The 25,835-nt window shown below is 42.6% G+C and overlaps 1 protein-coding gene across 7 annotated transcripts in view; it reads left to right on the forward strand.

The window, feature by feature from the left end:
- zgc:172282 (leucine-rich repeat and fibronectin type III domain-containing protein 1-like protein) overlaps positions 1-25,835 on the forward strand; it is a 118,322-nt gene that overhangs the window by 24,046 nt on the left and 68,441 nt on the right. For 5 of the 7 annotated variants that reach the window (XM_057049836.1, XM_057049839.1, XM_057049840.1 and 2 more), the window contains exon 2: positions 24,030-24,128. The exons of 1 other annotated variant lie outside the window; for it this stretch is intronic. The gene's annotated coding sequence lies outside the window, so the exon portion shown is untranslated. Of the gene's footprint in view, positions 1-20,057; positions 20,161-24,029; positions 24,129-25,835 lie in introns of all 7 variants that reach the window. One more of the 7 variants, XM_057049837.1, reaches the window with a different exon arrangement.

A 25,835-nucleotide genomic window follows, 5' to 3' on the forward strand; every position in this document is an offset into this window, starting at 1 on the left:
CAGGAACCTGCACACAAATGCATGCATGCAGAAATTCCAAACCCCCCGTGTGCTGAGACAGGCTGTGACTGTCAGCACATTCCCCCATTAACTCACGGATGGTTCTCCCACTCACTGTCCCTCGTCGTCTCCCTGAAGTGTCTGCCTCGCTTTCAGTCTCCTTCTCTCTTTACTTCCAACACCTTCTTTCTTTTGCCTTTCTCTTCTTTTATATATATATACACACACACACACATTTTCTGTTAGCTTCAGCAACAGCAGTGCACGTGACACAACTTCCCTTTTGTCCAATCTCCTCTCTGTTTTGACACAATTGCTGCGATGTGTCTTTATGTCGACTGGGAAATGGATCATTTTACCCAACCTCGTTTTGTTAACTGCTGTTCTGTAGGAGCCTCTTGTAGAAGTTTCCCCATTTTTATCACAAGACTGAATGGACGGCAGACTGCACTGAAGAGTTCTTCTGCACCATGGAAACAAAAGTAGCTTCTGCCATCACTCCTCATCAATAAGTCAAAACACACTCTGTGCCCATGGGGAGCCTGCCCCCCTTCCAAAACATATCCCATGCACATCTTCAGTTGTAAAGTTCTCAATAGAGTGCTCCACATTAAATGACAACCAGTAGGGTGCATGAAAACTGGCCCAGCAGCAGCAAATAAAATCAAAAGAACTCCAAATAAATACATTCATCATAAATGTGCAGTGTGCTCTATGTCAGTCTTTTAACAAAGCATGCCTCCCCGGCAAAGTGCAAGAAAGGTGTGTTGTATAGAAAATATATAGTAGCTGTAAACATAATGGATAGCCAAAAGGTCAGAATGGACAGATTTTCAGTAAATGCACTTACAGTTAGCCAAAAAAAAAAGTCTGAGATGAGCAGAAAGTGCAGGAAATTTAACTGTGTTATTTACTTTGGATTTCCTGTATGAGCTTTAATATGTTCAATAATTTATTAGTTATATGCTAGTTATTAGCCAATAACAGTATAGGATCATGCATACTGGCCAGTTTGACACTGAGCACCAATGGCAACCCAGCTTGTATTTTTTTCCCATTTTAAATTAAAGTAATTTCAAAGACCAAAGAGGAATTAAGTCTCAGCTCACTTAGCACAAAACCATCAAGCTTCATATTGTGCAGCATTACACATTGCTAAGGCAGGAAAACTCATTAAAATACATTAGAATGTGACACTTTGATGCTGCAGATGACACCTGTTCTGCATTAATGGGTGGAAAACATTATTTTAGCTAAGACAAAGTCCAGGGATGAAGAAAGATGTTCAAAAACTTCAGAAAAAGACAAGAATTGTGATTAATTTATGTAAAAGTTTTAAGACGGCAGCAAATTAAATTAAAATTACAAATTAGTGTACAACATCAATAAAGAATGACCATCTATTAATAAACGGTGCTTAAAATACAAAATTACATCTCCCAATACAATCAAATAACTTCAAGGAGTAATTCTTAAAATAACAAAACTACATTACAATTCATTCATTCATTCATTCATTCATTCATTCATTCATTCATTCATTCATTCATTCACATTGTGGTGGTTACCAGTGTTTGCATCAAGTGGGTTACAGAATGTAACTGTTGCTCTGTCCTTTCTGGAGGTCTCCCACTGGGGTTTCTCCTGGTAATGGGAGACCGTTTTACTCCTGTGTTCCCTGTGATGGACTGGAGAGCCTTCCACGGTGTATTCACACCAGTTGCCTAGTGACAACTGATGCAGTCAGATGTGATAAGGCCCAGGCAAAAAATGGGTGGATAGATGGATGGTTGGGTGGATAGATGGATGGATGGATGGATGGATGGATGGATGGATGGATGGATGGATGGATGGATGGATGGATGGATGGATGATGGATGGTGGGTGGATAGATAGATGGGTGGATGGATGGATGGATGGATGGATGGATGGATGGATGGATGGGTGGATGGATGGATGGATGGTTTTCCAACAGCCAGTGTATGAATGTAAAGCTTTCCTCCATCTTGCTGAACAAGCTTCCCTCTGAGATGCTCAACCAAACCAATCTAACCTGATCAGCTGTTCAGATGAAGCTTGCTGTTTAGACTAAGAGCACATAAATGCTTGAAGCTGTAAGCATTCTACATGCTGCTATTAGCACGGCTTGAGTTTATTATACGGTGGCATTTCCATGGATGAGAACGGTGTTCATTTTAAGACCCTTCTCTGAGCTTCAAAGGTTTTATTGTAACAGTTTCATCATATGAAGCATGTTAGAGCTTATGTAAGTGCAGTTTTGAGCATCATCCTCATCCCACCATGCACAAATGTATCCGATACAGTTAATTTATCCGATACTCATTATTTAAAGGCTGTAATATATCCTCCAGTTTGTCCTTTGTTGATTCATCTATTTAGTGGTGTAAGGTGGAGGAGCCAACACGCAGGCTCTCATCCTTGGCTCAGCGGGGAGCCCATTACACATGTATACATATGCATAGAGCCCAGTCTTAAGCTGCTGTGTGAGTACGACATAAGTGCTTTTCTAAGTAAGCAAGGCACCCATGCATGGGACACCGGCACTAATAAGTGGGCTTTTAAATTGTCCTCCTTTGTCGATGTGCCATTAGCATCCCACACTGATTAATGCTTCATAACAAAGTAGCCAAACTGAGACAAATATGGATTATTATATAAAGAACGCTACAGGAAATGATTCACTGTACATCCAATTGCATCAAAGCAAAAGGTAAACATCAATCAAATTGCATAAATGTTAATGATGCTAATAGTTTATTTTCTGCAAATAAGAAATCATTCAAGAACCTTTTACTCTATCTATCTATCTGTCTGTCGGACGGATCTATCTATCTATCTATCTATCTATCTATCTATCTATCTATCTATCTATCTATCTATCTATCTATCTATCTATCTATCTATCTATCTATCTATCTATCTATCTATCTATCTATCTATCTATCTATCTATCTATCTATCATGCTTTTATAGTATATAGTTTGTATAGTCTTTTTACCCATCATCTGTTGCTTATTCAGAGTTGGGTCGTGGGTGTGTTACTCTGAGCAGAGAGACCCAGGCTTCTCTTTCCTCAGCCTCTTCGTCCGGATCTTCCAGGGACCTTACCCTAACTCTGGCCCCAACCCTGGAGAGGTACTCCATCCAGCACATCCTGGTTCTCTGCTGGGGTCGCCATCTGCTGTAATGGGTCTAAAAAACCTCATAAGGGTCCATCCAGGCTGCTCCTAACCAGACACCTGAGCTAACTCATCTGGTTCCTCTCAGCAGCTCTAATCTGAGCCCCTCCCTCCCTCCCTTCACTAAAGGTGAGCACAGATGTCCTGCTGCGGGAACTCATTTGGCCCACTTGTATCCATCTTTTCATTCTTGCTGTCTCCACCCATTATCTGCCCTTGACTACTGTTGGTGGTAGGAACCAACATCACCGGGGAAATTGAGTTTTATCTTTCCACTTAAGCCCTCATTTGCCACTGATGCAAAATCCACATCACTATTGTAGACCTGCTCCCTTCTTCCCTCAAAAACCTTGAGATATGGAAACTCATGTGCTTCCTAAAGCGAATCAACTTGAATTTTTACACTTTACCTATAGGGAATATTTCTCATGACCAATTGGGGCTCAAATCAATTTTGTTCTTGCAGAATTAATTTAGTTTATGTTCTGGTTTCCAATGGCATGTTGCAAAGAGATGTTGTAATATTTCATGTGAAGCTTAGGCAGTGGAACATCATGAATGTGAATGTTACAGCTTGGGCATCATCCAGGCATTTCCACCTTCCTCCAGCTGGGGAAAATTCCATCTGCTTCGTGTTCATTTGGCATTTACTATGTACTTAACAGATTTTGGGCAAATGAAGGGAAGAGTAGAGCGCTTCGCTGAGCTGCCCATCGTTTTACAGGATGACCTTGTTGGGGCTTAGGGAGGGAGATGCAGCTTGCGTCTTATGTAAGTTGTGTCATATTAGGAATTGCTAACTGAGCGGACATGGTCCAGTTTCCGTATGATGAATGACCCCGCAGTGTGTGTGTGTGTGTGTGTGTGTGTGTGTAACCGAAAGTGTAACGCCAAAGGTGTGTGGGGCGTGGAAAAAGTGCGCTGTGTGTTTTTACACTTCATAAAGAGCATTACTCCAGAGGGTCTCAGAGGTGGTTGCATCATCAGACGCCAGAGGACCAGGAAAAAAAAAATGTTAAAGACTAAAGAAAAGAGAGAAAGAGGGGGTCAGAGTGGGTAGCAATCCATCATCCACATCATTTGCTGCTTTTAATAAATACTTTTTCTCCTTTTTAACAGGTTTTATTGGTCCGCGCCGCCTTTGCAGTGGCAGAATTGGCTTTGGGGGAAGCCTGAGTGACTGAAATGTTGCATATGGTATATCATGTGTGAAGACATTTTTCTCCTTTCTGGACAAGCTTCCATGTAGTTGCCTTTGGCAGTGATTCATTGCATGGATCACAGGGTTTATATTTCAGAAATAGAAGCATTTTACCCAGCTCTATTGCCGGTTGTACATTTGTGGTAAATTTCTTCTGGTGACAGTTCAGATATGTTGATGAAAAAGGAATTTTTGTAGACACCGACTTGGTTATGAGAGGTGTTTATTGGAGAGAACAGTCAGGCATCAATCGAACACTGCAGATTGTTCGAGGGAGGTTTCATGCATGGTCCTGATGGTGAAGATCTCCGAAGTGCTTTGTTCGGTAGACCCGTATATATGGTCAAGTAAACACATTCCTTTCGTGTGACCTTGTGACACAATATAACCAACCATATGGTATAGAGTCTAGTCTGTTAGACGAGAACCCAAGAACCTGTGGACCCCTGTACTCCTTCACGGCAATTCCCCATTGGGAAAAGGTGAGACATCAATCATAAGCACAGAAAAACATAGGTGATAGGACACATATGGAACATATTTGAGATGGTGCCAGAGTGTCTGAAAAAGAAGTAAAGGCCTGCTGAGGATCAATACACATTCTTCGGACACTACACATTTTTGCTGAATAAGGAATTTATCAAAGGCCACAAGCTAAATAATTTCAACACTAATGGCATTGTTAGAGATACCTATAGAGAATTAATATTAAAAATAACTATTATAACAATGGTGAAATAAGGGTACACTTGTTTTCCACTGGAATTCTTCTCTCTGATTAGAGGAATTCTTGACAGTCCATGTTTACATCCCCAGAATATCAGAAGGGGGCCACATCTGCCACAATATGTTAAGCATTTTCTAAGGTTTAATCAAAGGCAGACTGGGGAGACACAAGCAATATCCATGAGGCTGAGACAGAGCAGGGGTGTGGATGTGGCGTCTTCCTGTCAGCAGTTATTTTCAAAGCAGAGTCTAAATCCACTCCAGTGTTCCAAGAATGATGAGAGATGGCACAAAAACATACAACAATATTTATTAGAGCTGTAATCATTTCTACATGTATTTATACAGTATAAACCAAATGTGTTTCTTTAAACTTATTTTGTTATATTTGATCAAAGCAGTTTTTGGATCTGAGTTTTTGTGCCCAGCCTAAATGTTCATATGTTTTTGTGTATTAGCATTTTCCTGAAATTAACTCAGCTTCTTTTGCAATCAATGACAAATATATTAGTTATGCTGGGGCCAATGGGACCCCTCAGAGTAGAAGGGGCTTAGTCATGGTTGGACACGAGCCTCTTATTGTCAGAAAGAAATATAACACATCCAGACACATGCATATATTAGACCTATATATATACCTAACACCGATAGCTACAACATTCTGTTCCTTTAGCATCAACAGATCATGCCAATGAAGACTATTGTGTACTCCAGTCCTGCTCTATCAATTACAGCAGCCCAAAAACGCTTCCAGCGTCCACCGTGAACTCTCCTCAGTATTTTGCTGGACCTCGAATTTCAGACAGAATCTCTGCTTTTTTGGATTGTACTCAATATTGATGAATACCGTACTGTGGCTTGTTCGGCCAAGATTGTATAAAATTAGCCCCCATTTGTGTGCTCCATGCACTAGATGCCTGTAAGATGCCTGGTTATGGGGTTCATCTGTGAGGCCATTGTGCTAATACAGAAAGGCTCAATAGCTGTTTGAGTCCTCATTGTCCTGTCTTTAAAGCAAGGGTGGGGAACCTTTTTCATATCGAGGGCCATTTCAATTTTTATAAAGTCCTCCGAGGGCCATACTATTATGAACACATAGGGATGCAAAAAAAAGTCTATAACCACTGTGTTACTAAGTCTCATGATTGCTGCATTTGAGTTTGAATTATTTATTTAGCACACATGCATATAAAATCACCAAAAAAAATAGAATAAAATGACAAACAAGTAAAATATGTTTTCATGGTCATACAAAACAATAAAAAAAAGAGGTGCAGAGTTGAGGCAAGAGACCCGTAAGGGCCTGTTCGAGGCCTCTACTTACAAAAACTGCAATACAACAAGATAATCAAGAAAATAAATGAAAAGAAAGAAAGATAAAGACAACAATAATAACAACTAGAAATCACTCGGAGAGCGCAGACCTCCACCAAGCGCAACAATTCCTGGCATATTGTGATTTCCACCATAAATATTAGTCCCACATATACTTTGATTACATATTTAGATTCCTTGACCATAAAAGCATACCGTTAGTCACTGGAATCATAACAATATATGTCTTAGTTCAATAGTTATTCACAAAAAAAAATTCACGCTTTGAAACAATTTTACTTGGTCCGGCGCGAGCGCCTCAGCGGCGGCTACGAAGCACGTTCACGAACTCTCCTTCGTCGTGAGGTTTCAGCTTCGTGGCTATTAATTCACTCATCACAAAACGTGCACGCGTAATATTCTCTCTGTCGGTACATCATCGTGTGAAAGCTGCTTGTTGAGCCTCCAAACTCCGGCGAAGAGCGTTAATTTTATCCAAACGCATCTGTCCTTTCAACTCGTCGAGTTTAGCGTGTTTCGCTATGCATTTTTCGTCCGTGTCAATCAGTCCAGCCCACTACGTACATCACATGCTGTGTTCACTGACCCTGACCTTGACTCGGACATAACATAACCGTCTGTTTTATCTCAGAAAACGGGAAAATATTTCCTCTTGTTACGAAAGAAATTTCAGGATACGAAAGGCAAAAATATGCTACCGCTGCTACTCGCAGCTCGCGGAGTTTAGCGAACGGTCCCACTGTATAAGTGCACGTATAAAATATAAAAATCTTATTGCGTTGCGGGCCGGTAGAAATGGTCTCGTAGGCCGTATACGGCCCGGAGGCCGGGGGTTCCCCACCCCTGCTTTAAAGCCTTTGCTGCTGCGGAAAGTGATCCACCCCACTGAAAAATCCTCTGACCAAGATAGAGCAAGCCCAGCAATTGGCCTTAGAAAAGGAGAGATTGCCTGCAAAATGCAGCATGTTTTAATGTTGGTGTGCTACTTGATCAATAAATTTGCTTTGCTACTAAAACGCAAGTAATAACTGATAACAACATTACTGACAGCTGATTCCCTCTGTTGTGTAGTTCACGTGCGTTATAGTGGCCCTATGTTAATTTTAAAAGGCCCTGTAGAATGTTAATTGGATTTTATTCAACCTTGTTAAATGAACGTGTGCAGCCTATTGCTTCTCTCATGGCTGGTACCAGGAGGAGATATTTATGTTTTGCAGCATATACGACACAGTGCTTAAAGAAGCTGGACTGATTATTTGGAGGAACAGCTGAGATCGATGGAACAGCTTTATCACAGTCAAAGTTGTGATACTGATACACCATTTGACATCGGTGACCTCTGTATTTAAAATGTCTCGGGGACCATAGAGCTCCCCACTTTATTTTTATTGTTACTCACTGACAAAGCTATTGGATCAAAACTCAATCAACAATTCATGTATCATAGTCAATGGTAAGAAAGATTAATGTGTATATGCAGGTGAAACCAGCAACGCACAGAGAAACTACAGTAACGCTGAAGTGAAAGAATAACTTGGTCCTCATTTTTAAGATTGTACAGATGTTGTGCTGTTCCGATGGCCATAGTCTGCAGCCCTCACGAGTAGTCTGCAGCCCTCCATAGTCTGCAGCCCTCACGAGTGCCACGCTCTCTGGTGACCCTTTGCTCTCCAGTGCTTCCTCGTTGGTGCTCTTTCATCTGCGTCTTCTCCATCACACACTCAGCTGGACGGACATGAAAACACTTAATGCCTACCATCTTCCTTCTGGTTGCACAATGATGCTTCCTTTACTCACAGTGCATGTGGGAGGGTAATATGCATAAATGCATGATGGGAAAAAGTTTGTAGACTTTCCTCACACAGTTAGGCTGCCGCACATTTTTGGTTCTAAATGCAAATTAGAGTTGTTGTCTTAGGCATTTCCAAAGTCTGTTTTTAGGTTTCCTGGGTCATTACGCTGACTGGGCAGGTGCTGTTCTAGCCTTCCTCTGACATGTGTTCATCTTCACATCTGCATGTAGAGCTACAAAAGAACATGACTTCCATTACACCCTGCTAAGCTGTTTGATCAGCGGGAGGTCTCCACACACTTTATTCCTCCCCACTGTCTTACACTCATTTCCTCTTCTCATTACTCTGCACTCAACCTCTCCTCTTCTATTTCTTTTCCACAACCTTCAGAATCTCAAGTCAATGTTTCTCTCGCATCCTTTTTCTTTGTTAGCATCTTTACGACATCTCTATTTACTATTGCTATTTCAGCATTTTGTCTCTGTCTCCTCTCTACCGTCCTTAACCCTGATGACCCTCATGTGTCTCCCATATTGACAGGAAACAAGGGTGTAAATCACCTTGTTTAAAGTAAGATCACCAGTCCCACAATTGATATACAAAAGTCATAAAAACACACTCTGACCTCTGACTAATGGCGTTTAGTATTCTTTTCTCTTTTGTGTTAATGTCCACTCGTGAGCAGCCAGAAGATCGGAGAACTTCTAAACCTTCACATTTCAGTTTGCCGTCTAACTCCCTCTGTGTTCTGTGGTCAGCCACCAAGCAATGAAACAGCATCACCTTGTCAGTTTTTGTCAGCTGTTATTAGTTCACAGAAGAAATAAAAATACCGTCACTGTTGCCGGGTTTGAAAAATACTGTATTTGAGTTGCTGATTGTTCCACCCTTTTCCCGGTCAATCAGTGACCCGCACTAAGGACTCAGCTGGACTCTGCGTGCTTGAAAACCCGGTCAAGAACAGCAACACACCTCTGGTGGAAAATCCCTGGAACTGTGTGGCGCAAGGGTCATCAACCCAGCCCTACATGGCTGCTACCTGAGCTGGTTTTCCTACCCAGTTTTTACAAAGGAAACTGGGATCCCACCTGATGGGACAGAAAACCTTGACTATATCTTTTAGTTTTGATAAGAAATGTCTGCATGTGCAGGGTTTATGGTTTCTATCCTGTAAACAGACATTATCAGGCACATTTCTTTCAGATGTTTATTTTGCTTTAAATAAAAAGGAGGTGAAATATGATGGACAGCAGCTTGTGATCACCCTAGGCTGAATGTCAAACCTTCGCCTTTACTCCTGTTACATCTCCCCTCACCATGGCTTAGTTCCTGAAAGTGAATGTGTTTTGTGCCAAAAATGTCAATAATTGATGTAGTGGCCAATGCAGTGGCGCTGGAATAGATGTGCATGGTGTGGAGCACGGGCACACCTCGGGAGGGATTCATAAATATATGCACAGCTCCAAACCCAAAGCAGTCACATAAACATGGAAATAAAGTTCAGAAGAAACACAAGCATATGGTGTCTCAGACGTGAATTTTTTTTAAAAAAAGGAACAGGACGAGAGATGTAGACGGGATAGATACGTGAAACCAGCCGTTGGGGAGATAAAGCTTCAAAAACAGGTCAACAGGGAGAATTTAAAATGAGACAAAAAACAAAAATGAAAGTATATATTTAAAGATTAATCATGCACAACCCATGAAAGCAAATACATTTTTTGGTTGTGTTTTCCTCAGTAATCAGATGTAAATATATATAACATTGTAGTCGCAGCTCGTCGTATTAGTGCCATTAGAACACTAAAGTCTTAAAGACAAAGCGGAATTTAATATTGCTCATATGTGTGAGCTCAATATTAATATGACAGTGTTTGTTTATTATAAGTGACTCAAACCTTTATTTTATTATTTATTTTACTTTATCAAAGTTGCGGACAAGAAGAGGGCTTTTTTAAACGTAAGCAGCCATCACAACCCCCCCATTAGCACCAACATATCAGTAAAGATTATTGCTCCTGCTGATATGATAACCCTGATTAATAGGCAGTAAAATATGTAGTGCCCGGGGTCATTAGGGGATTTATGTTCCCTGGGATCACAGAGGAGGGGCAGATCAAAGATCACTTCCTGTTGAAAACAACACCAGGATATTATATTTCCTTATTGAACAAACCTGCTGGAGGAGTCGGCAGAGAAGAAAATAATCCAGAGAATTCAAAGGGAATGAGAGCGGCGAGTGAGAAGGATTCCATGAGATGTGACAAGTGGTGTGCAGTTCTAGCAGTAATCGATACCCAGAGGAAACTGATCAGGCGGCTCAGACGTAAAGAACAGATCCAGACACAGAAGGGTGAGGCTGGGACCTGCCTCTGGAATGACATGAAATTCTCTTTTACTTCCTTAAAATTTATTCCACAGCTCCTTTTCCTGTATTCTTTTGTCGTATTTTTCCTCTGCTCATGTCTCCTCAGTCTCGCACAGTCGTGTGCCTGCGTTTGCTTTAGCAGATGCTTTTTTAATATGACGGCTGATGTCACTGAACAGCTCCATTCCATATAGAGAGATGGTGGAGGTTGTGCTGCTCTGTTGCTCTGGTGATGTTCTGTTCTCATCAAAGATGATTGCTAGAGGATTCCAGAACAAGTGAGACAGGTATTGAATGGACTCGGCCATTAGCTCATGTTGTCTTTTGAGTGTTGCACTGAAGATGTGGACACGTTTCAATTGCTTGTTGCTTGTTGAAAACCAACCATGCTTCTGAATTATCACACTGTCTGTCTTTAATTAACAGGTCTTTAAACTCATTTCAGCTCATTTCACTTCCATTTTCTACTGGTCTTTTGCCCTTGAATTTGTATCCCTAGAATTTGTAAGTGCAAAGTATAGAACATAGCAATGGTTCTAATTGTTTTTTTTACACTTTTGTTCTCTTCTAATAGAGTCCTTCATGAAGTTTACACATAAAATCATTTTAGATTATTCCTGCGAATGCTTATGAGTCCCTTTAGCCTCTTTTTTAGGGATTTCATAAATCAAAACGTCTTGCCCGGATGCGGGTCAACGGGGCCCCCTCCTGGAGCCAGGCCCGGGGGTGGGGCATGTTGGCGAGCGCCTAGTGGCCGGACCTCTGCCCATGGAGTCCGGCCGGGCACAGCTTGAAGAGGCAGGGCCAAGGGGGTCGGGTGCATTGTGTGTTGGGTAGCGGCCGGAGGCAGGGACCTTGGCGGTCTGATCCCCAGCTGCATAAACTGGCTCTAGGGACATGGAATGTCATCTCTCTGGTGGGAAAGGAGCCTGAGCCTGAGCGAGGTTGAGAAGTTCCGATTAGACATAGTTGGCCTCACCTCGACGCACAGCAAGGGCTCTAGAACCAGTCTTCTCGAGAGGGGTTGGACTCTCTACCACTCTGGAGTTGCTGGTGGTGAGAGGCGACAGGCAGGAGTGGCAATTCTCATTGCGCCCCAGCTCAGTGCCTGTATATTGGAGTTTACCCCGGTGGATGAGAGGGTAGCCTCCCTTCACCTTCGGGTGGGGGGACAGATCCTGACTGCTGCCTATGGCCGAAACAGCAGTTCAGCGTATCCACCCTTTTTGGAGTCCTTAGAGGGAGTGCTGGAGAGTGCTCCTTCTGGGGGCTCCCTCGTCCTCCTGGGTGACTTCAATGCTCACGTTGGCAACGACAGTGTGACCTGGAGAGGTGTGATTGGGAAGAACGGCCCCCCTGATCTGAACCCAAATGGTGTTTTGTTATTGGACTTCTGTGCTCATCTCAGATTGTCCATAACAAACACCTTGTTCAGGCATAAAGGCGTCCACATGTGCACTTGGCACCAGGATGCCTTAGGCCGCAGATCGATGATCGAATTTGTGGTCGTGTCATCGGATTTGCGGCCACATGTTCTGGACACTCGGGTGAAGAGAGGGGCAGAGCTGTCAACTGATCACCACCCGGTGGTGAGTTGGCTCCGATGGTGGGGAAGGATGCCGGACAGACCCGGCCGACCCAAACATATTGTGAGGGTCTGCTGGGAATGCCTGGCAGAGTCTCCCATTAGAAGGAGCTTCAACTCACACCTCCGGGAGAGCTTTGACCATGTCTTGGGGGAGGCGGGGTACATTGATTCCGAGTGGACCATGTTCCGTGCCTCCATTGTTGAGGCGGCTGACCGGTGCTGTGGCCGCAAGGTGGTTGGTGCCTGTCGTGGCAGCAATGCCCGAACCTGCTGGTGGACAACAGCGGCGAGGGATGCCGTCAGGCTGAAGAAGGAGTCGTATCGGGCCTTACTGGCCTGTGGGACTCCTGAGGCAGCAGATGGGTACCGGCGTGCCAAGCGGAGTACAGCTACGGCTGTTGCCGAGGCAAAGACCCGGGCATGGGAGGAGTTCGGTGAGGCCATGGAGAACGACTTTCGGACGGCCTCAAAAAGGTTCTGGACCACCATCCGGCGGTTGAGGAAGGAGAAGCAGTGCACTGTCCACACTGTTTATAGTGGTGATGGTGTGCTGCTGACCTCAACTCAGGATGTTGTGGATCGGTGGAAGGAATACTTTGAGTCATAAAACTCCTCGGTGGCAAGGCCCCGGGGGTGGATGAGATCCGCTCAGAGTTCCTTAAGGCTTTGGATGTTGTAGGGCTGTCGTGGTTGACTCGACTCTGCAACATCGCGTGGACATCGGGGGCGGTGCCGCTGGATTGGCAGACCGGGGTGGTAGTCCCTCTTTTTAAGAAGGGGGACCGGAGGGTGTGTTCCAACTATAGGGAGATCACACTCCTCAGCCTCCCTGGTAAGGTCTATTCAGGTGTGCTGGAGAGGAGGGACACCTGAATAGGGCACCTCTCCTCTCCTCTCCTCACCTCTCCTCTCCTCTCCTCTTTCTCTCTTTACCCAGCCGGCCATCAGCAGGAGGGTCCCCCTACATGAGCCTGGTCCTGCTCAAGGTTTCTTCCTGTTAAATGGGAGTTTTTCCTTGCCACTGTTGCTTGTCGGGGTTAGGCCCTGGGATTCTGGAAAGCACCTTAAAACAATTCTGATTGTATAAGACACTATATAAATAAAGATTGATTTGATTTGACTTGAGTGTCCGCCAGATAGTCGAACCTTGAATTCAGGAGGAGCAATATGGTCTTCGCCCTGGGCGTGGAACAGTGGACCAGCTCTACACCCTCAGCAGGGTCTTCGAGGGTGCATGGGAGTTTGCCGAACCAGTCCACATGTGTTTTGTGGACTTGGAGAAGGCATTCGACAGTGTCCCTTGGAGGGTCCTCCGAGAGTATGGGATGTCGGGCCCGCTGATATGGGCCGTCCGCTCCCTGTGCGATCAGTGTGAGAGTTTGGTCCGCATTGCTGGCAGTAAGTCGAACTCGTTTCCGGTGAGGGTTGGTCTCCGCCAGGGCTGCCTTTTGTAACCAATTCTGTTCATAACTTTTATGGACAGAATTTCTAGGTGCAGTCATGTGTTGAGGGGGTCCGGTTTGGTGACCTCAGGATCAGGTCTCTGCTCTTTGCAGATGATGTGGTCCTGTTGGCTTCATCGGCCCGTGACCTCCAACGATCACTGGATCGGTTCGCCGCAGCATGTGACGCAGCTGGGATGAAAATCAGCACCTCCAAATCCGAGGCCATGGTTCTCAACTGGAAAAAGGTGGAATGCCTTCTCCGGGTCAAGTAGGAGATCCTGCCCCAAGTGGAGGAGTTCAAGTACCTCGGGGTCTTGTTCACGAGTGAGGGAAGAATGGAGCAGGAGATCGACAGGCGGATCGGTGCGGCGTCCGCAGTAATGTAGACTCTGCACCGGTCTGTAGTGGTGAAGTGAGAGCTGAGTCAAAAGGCGAAGCTCTCGATTTACCGGTCGATCTTTGTTCCTACCCTCACCTATGGTTATGAGCTTTGGGTAATGACCAAAAGAACAAGATCACGGGTACAAGCGGCTGAAATGAGCGTCCTCCATAGGGTGGCTGGGCTCTCCCTTAGAGATAGGGTGAGAAGCTCTGCCATCCTGGAGGAGCTCGGAGTAGAGCCGCTGCTCCTCCGTGTTGAGAGGAGCCAGATGAGGTGGCTTGGGCACCTAGTTAGGATGCCCCCTGGTGAGGTGTTCAGGGCATTTCCCTCCGGTTGGAGACCCCCGGGAAGACCCAGGACAAGTTGGAGAGACTATGCATCTCGACTGGTCTGGGAATGCCTGGGGATCCCCCCGGATGAGCTGGAAGAAGTAGCTGGGGACAGGGAGGTCTGGGCTTCTCTTCTTGGGCTGCTGCCCCCGCGACCCGGCCCCGGATGAGCGGTGGAGGATGGATGGAAAACGCTATTTGTTTGAGCGGATCATCACTGGGAGATTCTTCAAATGTGTGGGATGATGTGTGTTTGTTTTGTAAGAAACATAATGCAATTTCCAGCGTTTACATAGTGTCACAATGACTTAAAACATTGACATAATGTAAAGTATTGATATCCTGGCTTAATGTCTTATTAGGACCAGTAGATCTGCCATCGCCTGCTGCTGGTATAAGCAGCTTTTTTATTGTTTCCTTGTGTTTGCAGGCCACATGCTTGGCTGATGTAATAGTTTAGAAATGATGTGATAACTACTTGTTAAACAAATCTTTAACATCCATTTTCTTTATTGAATCAAACTAATTCATAGCCATTTTTTCCCAAAAGAAAAAAAATAGTTGTACTTTAAATGCCCTATTTTTTATATGCCTTGCCAATTTCTTTTATTTTCTAGGTTTGATAACCTGACAAACCCAGGCATCCATCGTTTGAGTAAACCTCAGGTTATTTTTTTTTATTATTTTTTTTAATAATACTCATGGCTGTGTCTATTCTCTGGTTGGCTTCTAAGAATATTTCAATTTATGTATGAAAATAATTAATGCTCTCTCCCTCCCTACAAGGTTGCCGTTTTAAAAATGAATTCAGATTGGTTGGAGATACAGAGGATCGCTTCGTTCGAACAGCTTGCTGCACTACAGGCCAACTGGCATTCAGTCAAATCTCTCTTTCAACAGCCTTTAAAAAAATTATGATTATAATCTGTAGAGCAAGTCAAGGGATAACAGTCAAGTGTCTCATGCGTGTCTGGCCTCCCTCTACTGCCTCTCCTTATTTGCACGTCTCTAAATCCCCTAAGAGCCTCTCGCGATGTCGCAGTCACTCGTCATAAACAGGTTTTTAAGCCTTATTGGTTAGCCCGTGGCCCGATGCTATGCCGAGGCCCTGCTCACTGGACCTGCCGGCACTTATACCATGAAGGTTGAAGGTGAGTGCCAGCGCTACAGTTTGCGTATTATCCAGCTCTTACCCGACTTGTAAAAATTTCCATCCACCAAGCACTCAAAGCTCAATCATCCCCACTTGAACTGCTGTGGCTGGAAGTGGTCACTCAGCTGTCTGTGCCTGGAGGCCTCGAGGGTTGACTCACCGGACAGAGAATAAGTGGGTTTCCCACAGGATCTATTTTGTTGAATGTTATTCATTATGTAATTACAATTTGCAATTTACAAACAGCAGCTTGTCAATCAGTTTTCTGATCAGAGCTTTTAATGGATCGGAGAGCTTTGGAGATAAAAAGGCCGATATATAAATTAAATCGGCAATCTCCGCTCTCCTATTGATCAGCCTCCCGTGACGGCGTTGTCATTAATCTGCCTTTCACAGATGAAAATTCAACGCAATTTCTTTGGGAAGTAACTTTTAACATTCACTCGGGTCAAATCTACACGGCGTGCTCTGTCTAGTCCAACACTTGCCATAGCAAAAATAACTGTCAGCAGCTGGTGAGCTTTCTATCAATTATTATTTATGATTTACAGATAAATTGTATCTGTTTCTTTCAGCTTCCTGCTTCCATTCTGGTTCTGGGCAGCAAGAAAGGACCCATGTGTGGCATCAAGTTGTCGTTGACAGTGCCTATCTGAGAGTAGGGACATGCTCGGTCTATTTTAGTGTATCAGAACAACTGTTTAGTGTAAATAGCTACTTTGTTTAGTTTGGGCAGAATATTTGGATGATGTCTGTCTCTCTAACTGCATACAGGCATTTTTATGGGGATTAAACAGAACGGTCCATTGGGAGGGGCCTAGCCTTTAAAAGACAATGTTCTGGCCCAGGGAGTCAGTGAAGGTGCACATACAAATTGATGCAGTTTTTGTGCATTCAATTGTTCTTGTTTATGTTGTTTTAATATTTCATATGGTTTTGCTCTTTCTGGCACTGTGAGCACTCTCTTGCTATCTTTTTACTTGGGAATATTTTCAATATATTTTCTAGTGCCTTTCGGCAAACTACCTACATTCCAGAGTGTGACTTTCAATTTGGCTCCTTTAAGTTCTGATCAAACATAATTGATTTTTGGACTTCTCATTGTTGGGAAGCTGAAGTAACTAGAAATACTGAGACTGACCAGTCAGACTCATTAATGGTGGCTGCTGATTTCTAGACTAAAGGCAATTCAAGGTTAAAGGTAGGAGATAATGTTTTAAATTGGATATAAGGTCTCAGTGGAATCACTTTGTAGAATGTCAGCAGGGATGTGGGACAAAGAGGTCACTAAAAGTGTAGTAAAGAGGAAGGAATAGCTGCTTAAATAGGAAAGGATCGGAGTGAGAGCACAATGGCGTATGTCATCACCTAAATGTACCTTAAAGTCTGACCTAACTTGGACAAGAAACCAATTTTCTAGCGTGGATTAAAACTGCAGCATTTAAAATTTTCTGGGGACTTTGTGGACCATCAGAAGGTAAAGTCATCACCAAGTGTGGATGATGCAAAGGGTGATTCACAGAAGCCAACAGATCTAAATACAGGAACTAACTTAAGCACTATTCTATGGGAAAAGAACAAAATCTTGGTCTTGATATGCAGCTCAAAAAGAAAGGGTAGAATGAAAGGTGAGATCAAGATTCTGAAACAGAATTAATAATGTTAATCAAAATCCATTTTTTCTAGAAGATAAGCAGCAATTAGCATATCAATAGAACTCGATGGCGAATAATATGGCCAAGAAATGAAATGTATGAAAAAAGATCAAGCCGAGAATATCGATAATAATAACGGGCAAGTTAATACATCAGTAATGGTCATTTGCACATTTAAACTCTCTAGTTATCATCAACAGGTAATTCTGCAGTGTTTATAACTGTTTCTGGTTTTTAGAAACTAACTTTAGTGCAATTTCAGTTGCATCATTGGATAACAATCAACTCTTGTACCATCTTATTTAAAATGTCTTCACATTTAGAGAAGGACAGAACGAGAAGAGAAGATGCATGCTGAGTCCAAGTGCTCCGTGGTTGAGAGAGATACAAGGACAAAAGTGCATGTGATGTGCATGGATGATGCTGAGTCACTCTTAGAATATGCTCCATCATGTTGCAGTTGTGGGTGACTTTTTTCATTCACGTTTCTCTAAGAGAACATTTCAGTTGGGCAGAATTAGCAGGAAGACATTTTTTCACCTTCCTGCTGATATTCAGATTAACTGACCATGTTCTATATATATGTATAATGTATATCTGCAAATAGCTGCAGAGGACAACATTCAGCAAACTGATTAGATTCTTTATGACGATAAACTACAGCCTTTTTACATTCTGGTCCTGGAAGTGCTCTGACTCTTTTTTAATTATGTCATCAGTCTTAAGATGGGAAAAAGAAAGAAGCCCAAAGATAAAAAACAAAACAAAACTGCAGTTTGAATTCCAAATGACTGTTAATTGAAAGTATTCTGAGCTTTCAGCAGCTAAAATTGAAATAAAATGGCTGCTGAAAGCCCCACTTGAAAAGCTTAACAGAAGATGCTAAATGCAGAAATTGCAACTAATGTTTCATGAAGGTCACCAGACAAGCACTTATCGGCTTAAAAAAACCCCCTCAAATTTATAGGATTTAACAGCATCCTTCAGATGACCCTCATGTGACCGGAGCAACAACTCTACCACTAAGTTTACTTAAGAACCCTGACTGCAGCATCGCTAGGCTGCAGACAAGCTAGGCCAAGACTGTAGAAATTCTGCAGCAGTCTCTTATTCAACTTAATCTAATAATGTAAAGTATTAAAATTAGAAATAAACTTGTTGGATGAGGTCACGCGGGACCATCACACTTTATTAGCTGATATACCTCAGTATTATTTTGTAGTATTATGAGTGGTGTAAGAACTTTTAAAGTAGCCTTTCCCCATCCTGCTCACCCCTCTATGGCCCCCTAGTGACCTTTCCAGCTGCTCCTTATTAAAACTCGGATACAACCGTGGTTTGTGCAGCTGATGAAGTGTGCTAAGCGTACCACTGCAGCACTTTTCACCACATTATTGAAAACAGCAGATAATGGCCCGTGTCCCTTCAGCACATTGTTTCATTCGGAGCACATCTTTTTCTTTTTTCTCCAAGCAAATGCAGCAGATATTGTGGTGACATTAGAGACTAAGGGAGTGTTTTTTTTTTTCTTTTTTAAAATTCTCGTTTTTATAACCTCTCAACATTATTGTTTGTTTCCTTTGGGCAGACAATTTTAAAAAGAGCCTCGATAGCCCCCCCCAAAAAAAAAAAAAATGGTGCTAAAGCAAAGAAATTCAATTGAAGGTGTGGCTGAGCTGCTTGGTATCAATGATGAACGGCGTCCTGCAGTAAACTGGTTCTGCTGCTTTTGTTTATTGTCAATATTGGGTAAATTGAGACACCTTAATGTTTGCGTCAGATCAGGGTCAGATTGAGCGATGCATTAAATTATATTGCTTAATGCAGCGTGCCAGTCCATCAGGTTAATGGACATATCTTTTGAACTGACAATCAAAAGATGAAAAAAAAAGTTCATTCAACAGCAACATGATCTAAATTATACAGTAAATAGTCTATTGTGTGCCTTATAGTATACTGTAGTTGAGCTGCAAATACAATGATTATATGTCCAATAAAAACCTTATATTTCTTTAAATGATGATGCTTCGAAGCAGATTTCTGAGAGGCAACAGAAGTAGCAGAGTTTCCACAGAGATCAGGTGGATGTGGAAAATCATCAAGGTTCAAACAGAATTAGAGCTGAATTAGTCCAACCTTAGTAACTGTCATTGGATGGCGTTAATTAATTCAGGCCCGATTCATTTTCTAAATGAAGTTTAGGCAAAGGAATTAAAAGTAAACCTGTTAGCCATGAAAAATGATTCATGCTTATTCAATGAAGCAGAAACACATAAAGCCTGTTTTTTAATTTCATTCTTCAGAGAGTGTTTTCAGCATCAAGATTACACCTTTCGGTGCCACAAATTACTCACTTACTCACACGAACAACCATTTGAGGCCCTGAGAAGTTGCCCGAATCTCCTCCCAGCACATTGGCTCCATTGTAATAGCTAATTGTAAAGGTGGCAGCTTAGTCTGGTTGATTGTGTGTTTGGATCCATGGTTGATTCTTTCATCAATCCTGGTGAGAAAACCTCCTCACCACACTCTGTGAGTGAGTGTGGTGGAATATAATGTGTGAACATCCCAGCTGCCTTCTATATTGTTGTGCACCCTGGGGTGAGACTTTAAATGTACCTGCCAACAGTCACTACCTGTGGGTCCAGTTGAGACAGGGACCACTTTTTTCTCTCTCCCTGCCGCCTCGGGCACTTCCTACAATACTTCTCCTTTATTTTATGCTTCTCGCGATGCTGCTGTCAGCTCAAATTGCCACATCCATCACAGCTATCTCTTCTCCCCTCATCTTCCACCATTGTGTCTGATTAACCAGTTGATTCTCTTGCCAGCCTGGAACACAAAGTAACAGACGCTGCCCTTTTTTTCTTCTTTTTTTTAAGGATTTGGAATTATCTATTGCCGCAATATGAAAATGGCCCAAGGCTTGAGAGGTTAGGTAGCCATGAAGACAACAAAGGGCAGATAAATTGAATAAAATTTAAGGTAAGTAGAGGAATCTAATTACAGTGACTGCTGTCTGGAGGCCATTTTGTATATTTAAAGTAGCCACTGTGGACAACAGAGAGTCCATTTCAGTGGATTCTGCCCTTTTGAAGAACTCCACCGAGCAGCTTTAGATGCTAAGCTAGCATGTTATGGAGGTCCGTCGGTGGTTTGATGCCACACTGCCAGAATCTTCATGGAACACCAGCAACATCCAGTGAATAAATTAAAATTTAAAAGCACTACAGACATAAATAGATGAGATGAGATGGTGCAAACGTTGAAGTATGACAGATTATCTTTGTCAGGAAAAACAAGATTTTAAAGCAGGTAGCACTCGGCAGATCCATTCAGTTTGCATCTGATAAACATAAAGAATGTTTCACATCTATCAACATATTGGCAATATCTATGACACCTCAAGTTTCAATGGAAGAATGCTGAAGGTTGGATCTGAAAAGGAGGAATGAAAAATAAAATAAGAAGAATTGTACTAGCTGAGATTGCAGCTAGTACCTGGTTTCAAATTGGGGAAAAACAGTACTGAGCACTGGTGCGGTTGCTGACGCTGAGTATGTTTGAGATTTTGGCATGTTTAGATTGCAGATATTAATATACGTAGGTTATCACTGCATTCTCTCCCAATGTGACAATTCTGACCATGGGAGGAGGGGAAGAGCAGAGGAAACAGGGAAAAAACAATCATACAACATATGAAATTGGGAAACGTTGCAAAGGAAGGTTGAGTTGAAATTCAGGCAGTAATTGATGGATGAATTCAGACCGTTGAAAGATGCCCGCGCAAGGCATCTTCGGATGGAGGGAGGGAAGCAGCGGAATGAGGGAAATAGAGTGAGAGGGTGACAAATGTACAGAAGGGGAAACAGATGGGAAGAGATGACCCAGTGACGAGAGTGGGAAATGAGATATTGGGAGGGGAAATGTGCAGTAAGATGGAGAGAAAGGGGGGAGATGGTGCACAGCATAGATTCACTCCTGTTGTTGAGTTTAAGTCAAGACTTATTTTTCTTCTGCGCATTTGTAATCTTTAACATACAAAACCAATAATTTAACACATTGTAGACTGGCCACATCCAGAGATGCAACAGATCCTTCACATCTAGTTACTTTTGCCTTCTCTCCCAGATTGAAAGCTCAGGTCCTTCTGACACGCCTCAAAATTGATATCACACAGTCACAGCGGCTTCGATTGTGACCGAGATTTTATTAGAGCCATTTCACACAGCGTGACATGCAACAAACCTGTCAGATTGATGCTATCATGGGAAAGATTTGGGGGTTGGGTGGGGTGGCAATGAGAGGGAGAAATGGGTGGGAGGCAAAAGCGTCATTTGAATGAGACCTTCTCTGAAAGAAGAGGGATGAACTGAAGGAAAATGAAGTTAGAGGGTAAAGAGAGTGGAGGAAACATGTGTGTGTGTGTGTGTGTGTCGGGGGTGGGGGGGTCATAGGAGGTGGAGAGAGAAAGCACTAGAGAGGTCAGTGTTAACCACTGTGGTCTGGTTTTCTCCCCAAGACCTATCACAATTGATCAACTCACTCTGGTGGAAAACATGCACACGCATGCACGCACACACACACACACACACACACACACACACACACACACACACACACACACACACTCACACACACACACACAAACATATGTTGGTAATGTGGTCAGGCTGTATGGAGAGAAATGTTAGATGGAGAAGAGCAAACAGAAACAATTCTCATTTTGCATGTGTGTGTGTGTGCGCACGCGCGTTCGTGTTCCATTACTAGAAATGGTTTCTCATTCCACTGTTCTTTTATTCACCCTGTAACACGTCTGTTTATTATCTGTATCTGCCGCCTGTGAGAGAAAACACTTCGATTTGAATACCATTTCTTAGCTTCCCACAAGATTTGGTGCACAAGCATCACAGTGTTGTGAGGTTGTAACACTGCCCCAGTACACGGGCAGGCCATATTAGAAGACTCCTGGATGCCTCCATCGGCCACGTGACCCTGGAGGTGACCATGGTGACAGTGCCTCCATATCTGTGCTTGGATCCAAAATGCATCTAAATGGAAGCATTTCTTTAATTATTCAGAAACAAAGTGAATTACCACCTCAAAGCGATCTTTTATAATCTGAGTGATGGTTGTGTGCCAGTCAACCAGAGCTTCATCTGCAGGATTTGTGTCTCTGACTGGTTTTTGTTCATCTCCGACAGTATAGAAAGGTTTATGTCCCTGTTCCTCAGCACACCAGGCACGTATGGAGGATGCAGCCAGTAACAACAACAGAGCTGGAGATCAAATGTTGCGCTGTGATCGGGTCACCGAGCACCCTCATGCATGGCTCTGTCCACGCATGCACTCAAATATGTACAGAAGGTCAAAAAGGAAAACAATAAAACTGCAAAGTGAAGGTTTGGTTGATTGACTTTGTTCTCAAATTGGACTATTTAACCTGCTGAAAAGGTGAATATTAATGAGGTTAAACAGGTGTGTTTAAATCTCTGGTCAGGTTTGTTTTTTAGTTGTTGTTGGTCAATAGAAACACGAAAGATTCAGATCAACCAGCTATAAATAAAGTTGGTCAGATTTCTTAACATGAAATCAGGATAAGCCACTCAATCCTGTGTTTGTGTGTGTGTGTGTGTGTGTGCGTGCGTGTGTGTGTGTGTGTGTGTGTGTGTGTGTGTGTGTTGTTATGATTGCAGAGTGGATAGTTTCATAATTAGGTGATAAACTGATGGTAATTCTAACATTTCAAGGTTGAGAAACGGTCTGAAATTAAAATGGCTCAAATAAGAGTTGTTTTCATTTTAACTCAGAATAGCATCAACCATCATCTGTTGTGCTTTGAAGCATCACAGCCCCGAGAACCCACCTGAGTCCGCCGACATTTTCTCTGTCAGTAATCAGCAGCCCAAAACAGCAGGACAGAACACCTGCAAAACATAAAAGAATGCTGATTATTAACTGAAACACGCTGATATGTAAATAAATATAGATGTTTTTCATATTGGTGCCAGTAGCTAAGATGCACATTCATGAGAATTCCTGAGAGGAACTTTTGGAGACAAACATCCTCTTTGACTTGATTTCAATGGTCCTGTTAAAGGTCATGTTGGGAACAGCTTTATTCATACCTCATCTCTTATTTCACACATTCGTTGGGACAAAACTTCCCACAAATGTCACAGAGAATCAAGTGTTGCCATGTTCTTTCAAAAAGGGCAAAGGTCAAACCCATTTTGACAAGATTCACTGAAAGTTCTGTTGAAACAGCATGATTCCCAAATGTAACAATATTTTTGGGTGGAAAATACAGTCATTCAGGCAAGTTTGATGGTTTATATGTAGTAAAAGACGCCTCAGGCTTGTGTAACCGCGTGTACTGTATTATATGAGCTACGCCATGTTGCTACATCCACCTTTACAGCCTTTTAATTGTCCTGCTTTATGGTCTCTCCTGGTCGACTAGAAAGAGGATGAACTGAGAAGCTGTTGTGTGTAGTTAATAAAATAAAATACTTCATAAAAGTGCTGCCGAGGCTGCAGAAGGAGTTTTATGTCAGTTTGAATATGAGGGTTTCTTAGACTGATTCTGCTTCACGTTGTTGGAATTTTGTTCAGTATCGGAAGTTATTCAGATTATATTTGACAAAGAGTTTGTTTATTATTTCTGGCAATTGAAACATCTCTCTGTGTGATGGCTCAAACCAGACACCTTAGCATGCTAGGGTTAGGGTTATTCCATTATCACAGCAAGGGGATCTCCCTATTATCTTATAAATTCAGTAATTGGAATTACACAACTGATGAAACGGGATTTTTCAATCACCTTTTTGTTTTTCTGCTTTTTTCCTCAGGTCTTGTGATGCGTGTTCTCAGGTCACCTCTGGATTTACAACCCACGTCTGTCCACCATGTATCTTCAACTTGAGTGAACTGTAGCACAATAGCTAAACGTAAGCGTGTGCTCATGCATAAATGTGTTCCTTTAACCCTTAACAATATATATGTAAAATTCACAACTACCAGTCACACTGTTGCATGCGAGGCTCTTTCTTCTCAGTCAAAGTCGAGACATTTACAATTGAAAATGTTTCAAAAACTCAGAAGATTACAATAAGACAGAAATGTTAAATAGAGCAGGTCATAGTGGGAAAGGGAGATTAATTAGACATATAGTAGCAGTGGCACACATGTGCTCTGAGCTTAGTAAAACATTCAGGTGATCCAGAGAGACAGAGCCTTGGAGTTCAGTGTACTTTCTGCAGGCAGTTAACAATTCACTCTAATTACTAAATAATAAGTCTTTATTTCATTTGCCCTTCATTTGTTGTACATTCTGCAGTTTTCTTGGTTGTTCATTTGACTCCGAAGGACTCTGAAGGACTCAGCAGGTCACTAAAACAAACCCAGGAGGTCTGATCAAGCGTTGCAGAGCTGGGCCCCAATGAGCGACACATATTGCAGCACATTATCAGTGTGCTTTATCTCTTAACACTTGATCAGTTCCACAGATCTGTGTGAAGGTGAGGGGGCATCGCCCCAGTTACTGATGCATTTATTAAGCAAACTACCTGCAACACTGATTACATGCAAGTGCACTTAGTCACACATTAGTGTGAGTGTGTTCTGGTACTTGCTACATACTGAGTAACAAATCTGCATTCTACTATCAAAGTGAGGACATTTTGGCTGGTCCCCACAACTTCAACAACAATCAATCATTCAATCAATTAATCAATCAATCAATCAATCTTTATTTATATAGCGTCTTTTACAATCAAAATTGTTTCGAGGCGCTTTACAGAATCCCAGGGCCTGACCCCAAACAAGCAACAGTGGCAAGGAAAAACTTGTCTTTAACAGGAAGAAACTTTGAGCAGGACCAGGCTCATGTTGGGGGACCCTCCTGCTGATTGCCAGCTGGGTAGAGAGGGGAGTCAGCGGGGTCAGAGGTCAGTATACAGCTCTGAAGGCGACGATACCTGTAGATCAGGGGTGCTCACGTTTTTTCAGCATGCGAGCTACTTACAAAATGACCAAGTCAAAATGATCTACCCACCACAAAAATGCAAAACATCTAATTATTTTCAAATGTATTGAGGATTATTTGTATCTACAATGTATGTTGATGTACCTTGCATAACCGAATGAGCCAATATTGCAAAACACACATAATAATTAACTATTGACATTTTTTGTAATTGAATCAACCAGGGATGCATAGTCCGGACAGTGACTGCTGACAGCCAGCCTCAAGCACACTTCCAAATCTTCATCAGTCATGGTGGAACGGTTTTTGGACTTAATAATCTTCATTAGACAGGCAGATGAGGCAAACGCACTTCGAAAATGACATCGTGAAAAAAAAGTCCACCTCCCATTCTGTATGAAAGTGATATGTTTCGATGACCATAAGCTTTAGTGATGGCTTAAAATCAGAGGTAAATCGCTGAATAGCTTAGCGCCGTTGTTTGCGCATGAGCGCTGACCTAAAGGTCAAAATTCAGTTGTCATCTAACTGGTTGCCCTGTATATCAATCAAGTGACGGGATGAATGATAGGCTGATATTTTTTGTCACGCCGCGATCGACCAGTACTACCTCCACGATTGACCGGTAGATCGTGATCGACGTAATAAGCACCTCAGGTCCAGGCTTCTT

The sequence above is a fragment of the Takifugu flavidus genome, chromosome 12 (genome assembly GCF_003711565.1).
Source record: "Takifugu flavidus isolate HTHZ2018 chromosome 12, ASM371156v2, whole genome shotgun sequence".
Classification (NCBI taxonomy): Eukaryota; Metazoa; Chordata; class Actinopteri; order Tetraodontiformes; family Tetraodontidae; genus Takifugu; species Takifugu flavidus.